The 11,782-nt window shown below is 44.6% G+C and overlaps 1 non-coding gene across 1 annotated transcript; it reads right to left on the reverse strand.

Moving 5' to 3' along the window:
• Positions 1 to 5,285: 5,285 nt before the first annotated feature.
• LOC134983418 (U2 spliceosomal RNA) lies at positions 5,286 to 5,477 on the reverse strand. The gene has a single exon (XR_010191637.1). It is a non-coding gene; the product is annotated as a U2 spliceosomal RNA (small nuclear RNA).
• Positions 5,478 to 11,782: the final 6,305 nt, after the last annotated feature.

An 11,782-nucleotide genomic window follows, 5' to 3' on the forward strand; every position in this document is an offset into this window, starting at 1 on the left:
GTGTCCACCTGCTGGAAATAAAATACATTATGGAAATGTGACATTTTCTGTAACAATATTAATATTGTAAACAATAGGAGAAGATAACTCTCTGGGACAATTAATTGTAAATGGGTGTGTATAATAAAACAACTTTTAATAAAGGCTTTATACTATTGTGTCTCAGATGATCATTGTGTCCACCCTCCTGAGAACACTCACAATAACAAATGTAATATAATAAGACTCAGATACATCTCTCTTGTACTGGTAACTAAACATGAAGTATAAATGGAGATGTAGTCACTTGCCAAGTCCTATGTCAGCACCAATGTAAAACAATGGATGGGGAATATATTGTATGAATTGGAGATTCTAGATGAACAATAACATCAGTCATATGAGCTGATGGATCAGAGAAATGTCTCCTAACGTTACTCCTGGAAGCATTGGTAAGGTAGCATTCCTTTATGTGTGTGCTCATACGCTGGTAAGCCTGTACATGTGTTACTCACCCTTATATAAGGTATATTGCTACAGCAGAGTAGGTGTGGAACAAGGTATTTTACATGCAATACACCATATGATACCCTGTAATCATCATCTGCTAGGCTATAATCTACTTTCTCTTACGTCCTAGAGGATGCTGGGGTCCATTTAGTACCATGGGGTATAGACAGGTCCTTTGGGAGCCACTGGCACTTTAAGAGTTTAATAGTGTGGGCTTGGCCCTCCCTCTATGCCCCTCCTACCAGACTCAGTTTAGAAAATGTGCCCAGAGGAGTCGGTCACAGTTAGAGGAGCTCCTAGGAGTTTTCTTAGTTTTTTATTTTCTACAGTTAGTTAGGTTACAGGAAAGCTGCTGGCAACAGTCTCCCTGCTTCATGGGACTTGGGGGTGGGGGGGTCGGGAATAGGAACCAACTTCCTGAAGAGTTAATGGTTCTCTACTCCGCTGACAGGACACTGAGCTCCTGAGGTTGCTGATCACAAGCCCATGAGTCGACTGCTCACTCCTGCAACACGGCCGCCACCCCCTAACAGAGCCAGAAGAAAGAAAAGTGGCGAGTATAGCGCCGGCGTCCCGGTTAGCGGCAGGGTATGGCGGCACAAGGGTGGGAGCGCAGCTCTGACAGGCTACGCTCCAGGAAGGCTCAGCAACACACAGTGTAGGCGCTTTGAGGGGCGTCCTGAGTCAGCGCGGATAAACCCTACACTGGTCACGCAGCTAACAGGGGCTAATCCCCCTGTTAGCACTAAAATCCTCAGGCCAGTATAAACAATTAGTGCAGGAAGCCGCACGCCATTACAAGGGGCGGGGCTTCCTCTCAGAGCGGATCCAGCACTCACCAGCGCCATTTTCACCCTGCAGATCATAGGAACTAGGACACTGACAGGGAGCGCTGCCCTCCCTATTAAGGTTAGTCAGTGCCGGGCTTTTATCATAATAACTGCCTACAGGGGCGCTGTGTGGCTGGCTCCTTATACTCTGTGACTCTCTGAAGGTACTCTGGGGGAAACTGTGTCTGACATTTTCCTGTGTGTGTGTGTGTGTGTGTAACCACATTACCAGAGTGTGTATCTTCTCCTGAGGAGTCTATTCCATGTACTCAGGACTGCAATGTGCTGTCTCAGCCTTCTGAATCCGAACCCCCATGGGTGGATTCTTTAAGGGGAATGATATCCCAGATTTCAACATGGATGTCGCATAATAAGAGACGCAGTTTTTGAGACAATCTGTGGAGTGTTTGAAATATTCAGCTCCCACTACTTCATCTAAAACCCCACCTACATACCCCAAAAAAGTACACTTGCCCAGATAATGCAAGCTGACACTAATACCGACTCTGATACAGGGGATGGTGAGGGGGATATGCAGGGGGAGCATGCATCCCTTGCTAAAGGGGTGCAGCTAATGATTGAAGCCATTAGGGATGTTTTGCATATTTCTGAGAAGGTCCAGAACAAGTAGAGGAATCTTATTTTACAGTAAATAAGAAGTCCTCACTTACCTTCCCTGCTTCTGTGTTAAACTCCTTGTTTGAAAAATCCTGAGAAAACCCAGAGAAAAAATTACAGATCCCTAAAAATTCTCATTGCTTTCCCTTTCCCTGAAGAGAATAGAAAAGTGGGAAAACCCACCTATTGTAGACGCTTCTGTATCTAGGCTGTCTACAAAGGTGGTTTTACCTGTCCCTGGTTCAACCGCCTTAAAGGAGCTGGCTGACCGCAAGATTGAGACTACGCTCAAATCACTATACACTGCTACAGGCATGGCTTTAAGGCCCACTATTGCTTGTGCGTGGATTTCTAAAGCCATAGTAAAGTGGTCAGGCACCTTACTAGAGGACTTAGATACTATGGATAGGAGTGACACTGACTTGTTTTTACGTCACATACAGGATTCTGCAGGCTTCATGGTGGAGGCCATGAAGGACATTGGCCTGCTACTTCCATGGCTGTCTCGGCACGCAGAGGACTCTGGCTACGCTAATGGACTGCGGATGCAGAATCCAAGAAAAGTGTGGAGAACCTGCCATTTACAGGTCAGGCACTATTTGGGGACGCATTGGATGCGTGGATTTCCACGGCGACTGCGGGTAAGTCGACATTTCTTCTCTCCGCAGCAGCCCTAGCTAGGAAATCTTATCCTACACCTACACTGCAGTCCTTTTGGACTGGAAAATGTAAAAAATCCAAACCCCCTCCTAATAATTAACCATTCTGGAAAGTAAATTCTAGAGCAGAACCCTGTCTCCTAAGACAAGAAGACAATGTAGCTCTGACAACTGTGTTGCAGAAAAGATAAGAGGCTGAAAGGACTAAGAACTCCAGCTGAGTGACCGTTAAATACACACCAACGATGACAAGTGTTCTGGCATTGTGATCGGTTAGAGACCCAGAAACGTAGTAGGGCTTGATGACGTTGTTCTCCACAATCACGCCGTCACAGTCAGAAGAGACAAAAGCCCATTGATGATGCAAAGGTTGAGAGTGAAAAGCTGGCCGGAAAGGTACCCTGTAAGGAGCCCTGGTCACCCTGGCCTGAAGCATTGCAGAACATAGTCAACAGGCAAATCCGAAGCGGATTAGGAAAACCGAAAGAGCCACTGGTCAAATGCGTTGAAGTACTCACTAGATTTTGCCAGAGGTAGAATAAATATGCTAGATGAAAGTGAGAAGGAGCCGACACAGCATCCATGATTGCCACAAGAGGATCCCCGGAGCGATCACAGTACCAAGGAAGCCCTGAGGTCTATGTCGGCTAGTCATAGACACACCAAAGCCAGAAATCCCCGCTGATTTCACATACATTAAGGAAGAACAGCCTGACGATCCAGGAAGTCCGCTCCCCAGTTGCCCATTCTGCAACCGGAGATGACAGATATTGCCGGAATCCAAAATTCCGCCCTCTGCATATGTTAGATACTGTTCCGATGGCTCTCCAGCTATAAGTGCCACAGAACAATTGATATAGGCCACAGTGGACAGACCTTATAGAAGACATTGAGCTGGAGTCAAGGCGTTGTAGATCGCCCGTAGATCGGAAGTGACATTTCCACTTCGGACATCAGTTTCATTGAAAATGCCAGAGTTGAAACCAAAAACCGTAATGTGTGAAACTTTTGACTGTAGGTATGACCCTCCATGTCGAGACAGAATGAAGTCCTATGAGTCAGATCTGTATTGTGTAACGAAAATATCGACCAATGAAAATATCTTTGTATTTTAATTGAGAAGCTAAACTGCTGTTTATGTAAACTCAATCCTGCCTGAGATTAATAACCTTGAATCTAAGATTGAAGAAACCCGGCAGGAGATCGGGGGAATGGAGCCACCTGTAAAATCACCACTGTCCTGCAGAGGAAGTGTATGCCTGACCCCTGAGTTTATTCTGGTCAGTAAATCCTGCACTCCGCCAAAGTTCGAGATACCAGGTATCGAAAAGAATACCACCCATGAATAACATCATCTGCGAAGGAAGAAATCCAGAACCAAGGTCCGCTGTAGAACAAAGTGCATGAGACAGAGCTCTTTTTTTTTTTTTTAACAACTGACCCAAAATGGCAGCGATGCCCAGATGATGGGAAAAGGATTGGACTGAATACTCCTGTGGCGGATAGCGAACAGGCTGCAATTATTAGAGCCCGTCTCTTGGATGCAACATAAACAAGATGGGCAGTAAAGAATTTTGCTTGGTACGTGTTCCCCAAGATTCAGAATATATGTTCGTGATACAAATTCAGTACAACCAATGGACCAGTGGACTCTGAGAAAGTTGGTATCTTCCCCACTGGGAACCAGCGTGTCCGACTCCATGGCCCCTGCAGAGGGCACCTCGGAAGGCCGTGTTCTAGGCAGACAAATGCCTCCTAAAAGAATACACATTTTCCTGACATAGGTTAAAATACCCATTTCTCAGCTATTTACTCAGGATGAGAACCCACGACCTGTTATACCGCAGGCATACACCTTACTGATAGAGTTATTTGCTCCTGCCTGCAAAGTACGCTGTAATTTGGAAGCAGAATTTCACGATTCGCAACCATAATGAATAGAAGGGTGTCATAGCCAGGGAAAAGATGCAACATTGAGTAGATAGGGAATAGAGCCTGAGAGACCAAATCTGTCAATGGATAATTTGAAAAGGATCAGCTGCCACAAGAATGGACAACTTGCATTATGCAACCTGCAAACGGTTTAAAAATTCATGCATAAGCCAGGAGAGCGCGTAGTAATATTCCTGTCAGAATGAATACCAATATAATAACGGTCTCACTGTTGTCAATCTGTGATGACTGTTAAGGTCACATACTGTACTTTAGTAAAGACAGTCGCCTTAGGCTCTCCCGTGATGGATGCATCCACTAATTATTAGTGGAACCTTCATTAGATCAGTGTCTTTATCAGCGAAAAGGATAAAGAAATACTGTCTCTAATAATGAGACACCGAAACTGAACTGAACACAGTATGTACTAGAGACAGACACATTTCCCTGGAAATATAAACTTTTTGCATCAGGTGTGTAGTCAGACTTCCATCAACATTCTCTCAACGTGAAGGAAGAGGTGGAAACCAAGAAATTCAGTAGATTATTTCTTATTTCTATCCTGAAGGATCCTCACTGACAGGATTTATCTCAACATTTTCTTTAGAAGAAGTCTCAAAATGCCTCTGAAGTAAAGGAGCTATATTGTCTGTCAAAGACCAGCCTCGTTGCACAGTATGAACTGATTAAGGAGCTTTGTCCAGCCATTTGGCAATTCATGAGTACATAGAGTACAAGAAATAGAAAAAGTCTGTTTGAAAGGTGCACCGGTCCCGGAGGTACTGCAATACCGGGTCAATGCGTGGAGTGGACAGAGCAAGCTCTTCTTCCATCTCCCTGTCCTAAAAAATCTATTTAATACATGGCCCCCAGATAGAGGGCGTATCAGATATTAAACTGATAAGAATAGATACTACACCTGATCTTAGCCAAAAGACCAAGAAGCGGCTAAGTAGTAAACAGAGTACCAGACCCATTACATTGACATGTAAGGAAAAGTAGACTCAAAAAAATACCGGTATTTGTGGACCGGTCCTGGAACCCCAATCCCTGCAAATACAGGGAATATATATACATATATAACCTCACACAGTTATGGGCATACACTGAACTGAAGGGAGGTAGGTTCAGGGGAAATTTAAGGAAAAAATTTCTTCACAGAAGGGGTAGTGGATAAGTGGAATAGCCTCCCATGAGCGGTGGTAGAGGCTTAAACCTGCTTGGTATATGCATATACTTTTATTTAAACAAGCTCATGGCCTCAGTGCTGTGAGGCAGCAATGCTAACCACTACCCCATCCGTATTATTCTGGATTGGGGTGTGTCTGGCCCACAGAGGCATAAACTGATCCCTGGAACCTCCCGGCTGCTCCGCAACTAGTGTCTCGGAGCATGGGGTACCTGTGTCCGTGCTACCTTAAGGAAGTCTGGAGCCACATTGGGAACATGCAATTAAATGTATATGGGAATCAAACCTGTGTACTCTATCTTGCCAATACACAGCATTAGCCCACCACGCTATTGGAGCTCCTGTGTAGTAAACTACTGAACTTGTCGTTCCTTTAGGAGATTTGCTGGTTTACAGACCATGGAATATACAAGGCCACAACCAAAGCACACAATAATGTTCCTCTTAACTCTGTGTGCTGTGTCCAGTTCTACCGACTGAGCTAGAACGCTCCTTTTATAACATGATGTTTGTAAACAGGTAAAAAACAAAAAAACTGTTGTCTATGTCAGAATAGCACAACACTAGTTAAGAAATTATCCCCGCCTGTGTAATAAACAGGGTGAGATAAAAATAACTATTACAGTGAGACTACCGAAATATAGGCAGACAAGACATAAAATTGGGAGATGCAGATTTCTGATTTAACCCAATAACACTTGTATTTACTGATCCCCGCCTGTATAATAACAGGGTGAGTCAGGTTTCTGTCAGATAATCTCCTCCTCTGTTGTGCAGCGTTCCCTGTTCAGACAGCGTTGATACAGAGGGATTGGGTAGTAAAATGGCGCCCGCTGGTTGAGTCCATCCCCACAGACAGTGATGGGCGGAACAGTAAAGACCGGCAATGCGGGAAGAGCACGGCGGGAAGCCCCTTTAGGAGAACGGCCTGTAGCAGCCGTAAAACTCCTTCAGTTATACAGACGCGACTACCGCTCCCCTTCTGCAGTCCCGCCGCCGCCTGCCCTGAAGCGGAAATGGCAGGATCCGAAGTAGCGGTGAGCGGCATGTCAGCGGTGTGATCCTAGCCGCTCTCAGTACCCTGCTGCGCGCCACTGCCGTCTAAATGGAAATAGTAATAATGGGACACTGTCCAACACTGCCAGGGCAAGTTGTCTGTCCTACCTGATATAGTGCCTCCTCGGTGCTGTGTCCGGTAACAGAAAGCCCCAGAGACCTCTGGCATGGTGACTTTCTAGAGGCTGGGTGAGTGAGAAATAAGGCACACAGCCGCCTTCTATATAACTTAACCCCACTCACAATATGCTTGTCGCCTGTTTACAGGGACTAAACATAAAATCAAAACAGATAGGAAACAAAAACCTACTAAAAACTAAGAGCAAAGGAAACTGTGCCTGTCCTCCAAGGCACAAAACTAAAACTAACTCCTCCCCCCTCTAACCCCTCCCATCTCCAGCCTGACCAGCAGATTACCTCAGTTTTAGTTTTGTGCCTTGGAGGACAGGCACAGTTTCCTTTGCTCTTAGTTTTTAGTAGGTTTTTGTTTCCTATCTGTTTTGATTTTATGTTTAGTCCCTGTATACAGGCGACAAGCATATTGTGAGTGGGGTTAAGTTATATAGAAGGCGGCTGTGTTCCTTATTTCTCACTCACCCAGCCTCTAGAAAGTCACCATGCCAGAGGTCTCTGGGGCTTTCTGTTACCGGACACAGCACCGAGGAGGCACTATATCAGGTAGGACAGACAACTTGCCCTGGCAGTGTTGGACAGTGTCCCATTATTACTATTTCCATTTAGATGGCATTTTGATACTTCTTCTAAAGAAAATGTTGAGATAAATCCTGTCAGTGAGGATCCTTCAGGATAGAAATAAGAAATAATCTACTGAATTTCTTGGTTTCCACCTCTTCCTTCACGTTGAGAGAATGTTGATGGAAGTCTGACTACACACCTGATGCAAAAAGTTTATATTTCCAGGGAAATGTGTCTGTCTCTAGTACATACTGTGTTCGGTTCAGTTTCGGTGTCTCATTATTAGAGACAGTATTTCTTTATCCTTTTCGCTGATAAAGACACTGATCTAATGAAGGTTCCACTAATAATTAGTGGACGCATCCATCACGGGAGAGCCTAAGGCGACTGTCTTTACTAAAGTACAGTATGTGACCTTAACAGTCATCACAGATTGACAACAGTGAGACCGTTATTATATTGGTATTCATTCTGACAGGAATATTACTACGCGCTCTCCTGGCTTATGCATGAATTTTTAAACCGTTTGCAGGTTGCATAATGCAAGTTGTCCATTCTTGTGGCAGCTGATCCTTTTCAAATTATCCATTGACAGATTTGGTCTCTCAGGCTCTATTCCCTATCTACTCAATGTTGCATCTTTTCCCTGGCTATGACACCCTTCTATTCATTATGGTTGCGAATCGTGAAATTCTGCTTCCAAATTACAGCGTACTTTGCAGGCAGGAGCAAATAACTCTATCAGTAAGGTGTATGCCTGCGGTATAACAGGTCGTGGGTTCTCATCCTGAGTAAATAGCTGAGAAATGGGTATTTTAACCTATGTCAGGAAAATGTGTATTCTTTTAGGAGGCATTTGTCTGCCTAGAACACGGCCTTCCGAGGTGCCCTCTGCAGGGGCCATGGAGTCGGACACGCTGGTTCCCAGTGGGGAAGATACCAACTTTCTCAGAGTCCACTGGTCCATTGGTTGTACTGAATTTGTATCACGAACATATATTCTGAATCTTGGGGAACACGTACCAAGCAAAATTCTTTACTGCCCATCTTGTTTATGTTGCATCCAAGAGACGGGCTCTAATAATTGCAGCCTGTTCGCTATCCGCCACAGGAGTATTCAGTCCAATCCTTTTCCCATCATCTGGGCATCGCTGCCATTTTGGGTCAGTTGTTAAAAAAAAAAAAAAAAAGAGCTCTGTCTCATGCACTTTGTTCTACAGCGGACCTTGGTTCTGGATTTCTTCCTTCGCAGATGATGTTATTCATGGGTGGTATTCTTTTCGATACCTGGTATCTCGAACTTTGGCGGAGTGCAGGATTTACTGACCAGAATAAACTCAGGGGTCAGGCATACACTTCCTCTGCAGGACAGTGGTGATTTTACAGGTGGCTCCATTCCCCCGATCTCCTGCCGGGTTTCTTCAATCTCAGATTCAAGGTTATTAATCTCAGGCAGGATTGAGTTTACATAAACAGCAGTTTAGCTTCTCAATTAAAATACGAAGATATTTTCATTGGTCGATATTTTCGTTACACAATACAGATCTGACTCATAGGACTTCATTCTGTCTCGACATGGAGGGTCATACCTACAGTCAAAAGTTTCACACATTACGGTTTTTGGTTTCAACTCTGGCATTTTCAATGAAACTGATGTCCGAAGTGGAAATGTCACTTCCGATCTACGGGCGATCTACAACGCCTTGACTCCAGCTCAATGTCTTCTATAAGGTCTGTCCACTGTGGCCTATATCAATTGTTCTGTGGCACTTATAGCTGGAGAGCCATCGGAACAGTATCTAACATATGCAGAGGGCGGAATTTTGGATTCCGGCAATATCTGTCATCTCCGGTTGCAGAATGGGCAACTGGGGAGCGGACTTCCTGGATCGTCAGGCTGTTCTTCCTTAATGTATGTGAAATCAGCGGGGATTTCTGGCTTTGGTGTGTCTATGACTAGCCGACATAGACCTCAGGGCTTCCTTGGTACTGTGATCGCTCCGGGGATCCTCTTGTGGCAATCATGGATGCTGTGTCAGCTCCTTCTCACTTTCATCTAGCATATTTATTCTACCTCTGGCAAAATCTAGTGAGTACTTCAACGCATTTGACCAGTGGCTCTTTCGGTTTTCCTAATCCGCTTCGGATTTGCCTGTTGACTATGTTCTGCAATGCTTCAGGCCAGGGTGACCAGGGCTCCTTACAGGGTACCTTTCCGGCCAGCTTTTCACTCTCAACCTTTGCGTCATCAATGGGCTTTTGTCTCTTCTGACTGTGACGGCGTGATTGTGGAGAACAACGTCATCAAGCCCTACTACGTTTCTGGGTCTCTAACCGATCACAATGCCAGAACACTTGTCATCGTTGGTGTGTATTTAACGGTCACTCAGCTGGAGTTCTTAGTCCTTTCAGCCTCTTATCTTTTCTGCAACACAGTTGTCAGAGCTACATTGTCTTCTTGTCTTAGGAGACAGGGTTCTGCTCTAGAATTTACTTTCCAGAATGGCTCTTGTTTCTCCTTTCCGGCCTCTGGACTCTTGTTGAGTTGCGGTTTCTTTTCTCTTACAGTGTTTTTGTTTATGCAGTTAGGGTGGTTTTACTTACAAACCACAAGTTGTAGCTGTTTTTCCTCTCCTTCAGCACATTGGGCTTCTTGTGTCGTCCCAGGCTTGTCCGGGGCGGGTCGGTAATTGGCCTTATTGGTTGTTGTTCAAACCTTAACTCTTACCTTGTTGGGTTTGTTTGCTGCACCCAAGCGTGGCTGGCTGGCCAATAAGAACAGGGTGATGTGCTGGGTTAATTCTGCTATTCAGCAGGCTTAGATTTCTTAGGCGTTGCCTGTTCCTGATTCCTTAGGGGCTCATTCGACTCGACCTGTTGGAGCCTCTTGGGCTGTTCACAGTGGTGTATTCGTCGAGCAACTGGAGGGGGTTTGTTTACAGTGTTTTTGTTTATGCAGTTAGGGTGGTTTTACTTACAAACCACAAGTTGTATCGGTTTTTCCTCTCCTTCAGCACATTGGGCTTCTTGTGTCGTCCCAGGCTTGTATACCATGAATAACATCTTCTGCGAAGGAAGAAATCCAGAACTAAGGTTTTTTTTTTAACACTTGACCAAAATGGTAGCGATGCCCAGATGACGGAAAAAGGATTGGACTGAATACTCCTGTTAGATAGCGAACAGACTGCAATGATTAGAGCCCGTCTAAGATGGGCACTAAAGATTCTTGCTTGGTACGTGTTCCCCAAGATTCAGAATATATGTTCATGATACAAATTCAGTACATCCAACGGATCAGTGGACTCTGAGAAACCTGGTATCCTCCCCACTGGGAACCAGACTGTCCGACTCCGTGGCCCCTGCAGAGGGCACATCGGAAGTCCGTGTTCTAGGCAGACAAATGCCTCCCAAAAGAATACCCATTTTTCTGACATAGGTTAAAATACCCATTTCTCAGGATGAGAACCCACGACCTGTTATACCGCAGGCATACACCTTACTGATAGAGTTATTTGCTCCCGCCTGCAAAGTACGCTTTAATTTGGAAGAAGAATTTTACGATTCGCAACAAAAATGAATAGAAGGGTGTCATAGCCAGGGAAAAGATGCAATAGTAAATAGATAGGGAATAGAGCTTGAGAGACCAAAACAGTCAATGGATAATTTGAAAAGGATCAGCTGCCCCAAGAATGGATAACTTGCATAATGCAACCGGTTTAAAGATTCATGCATAAGCCCGGAGAGGGCGTAGGAATATTCCTGTCAGAATGAATACTAATATAATAACGGCCTCACCGTTGTCAATCTGTGGTGACTGTTAAGGTCACATACTGTACTTTAGTAAAGACAGTTGCCTTAGGCTCTCCCATGATGGATGCGTCCACTAATTATTAGTGGAACCTTCATTAGATCAGTGTCTTCATCAGCGAAAGGATAAAGAAATACTGTCTCTAATACTGAGAACACCGAAACTGAACCGAAAACAGTATGTATTAGAGACAGACACATTTCCCTGGAAATATAAACTTTTTCATCAGGTGTGTAGTCAGACTTCCATCAACATTCTCTCACGTGAAGGAAGAGGTGGAAACCAAGAAATTCAGTAGATTATTTCTTATTTCTATCCTGAAGGATCCTCACTGACAGGATTTATCTCACCATTTTCTGTAGATGAAGCCTCAAAAACGCCTCTGAAGTAAAGGAGCTATATTGTCTGTCAAAGACCAGACTCGCTGCACAGTATGAACTGATTAAGGAGCTTTGTCCAGCCCTTTGGCAAATCATAAGTACATAGAAATAGTCTGTCCTGTTTT

Source organism: Pseudophryne corroboree, assembly GCF_028390025.1.
Source record: "Pseudophryne corroboree isolate aPseCor3 chromosome 3 unlocalized genomic scaffold, aPseCor3.hap2 SUPER_3_unloc_14, whole genome shotgun sequence".
Lineage (NCBI taxonomy): Eukaryota > Metazoa > Chordata > Amphibia > Anura > Myobatrachidae > Pseudophryne > Pseudophryne corroboree.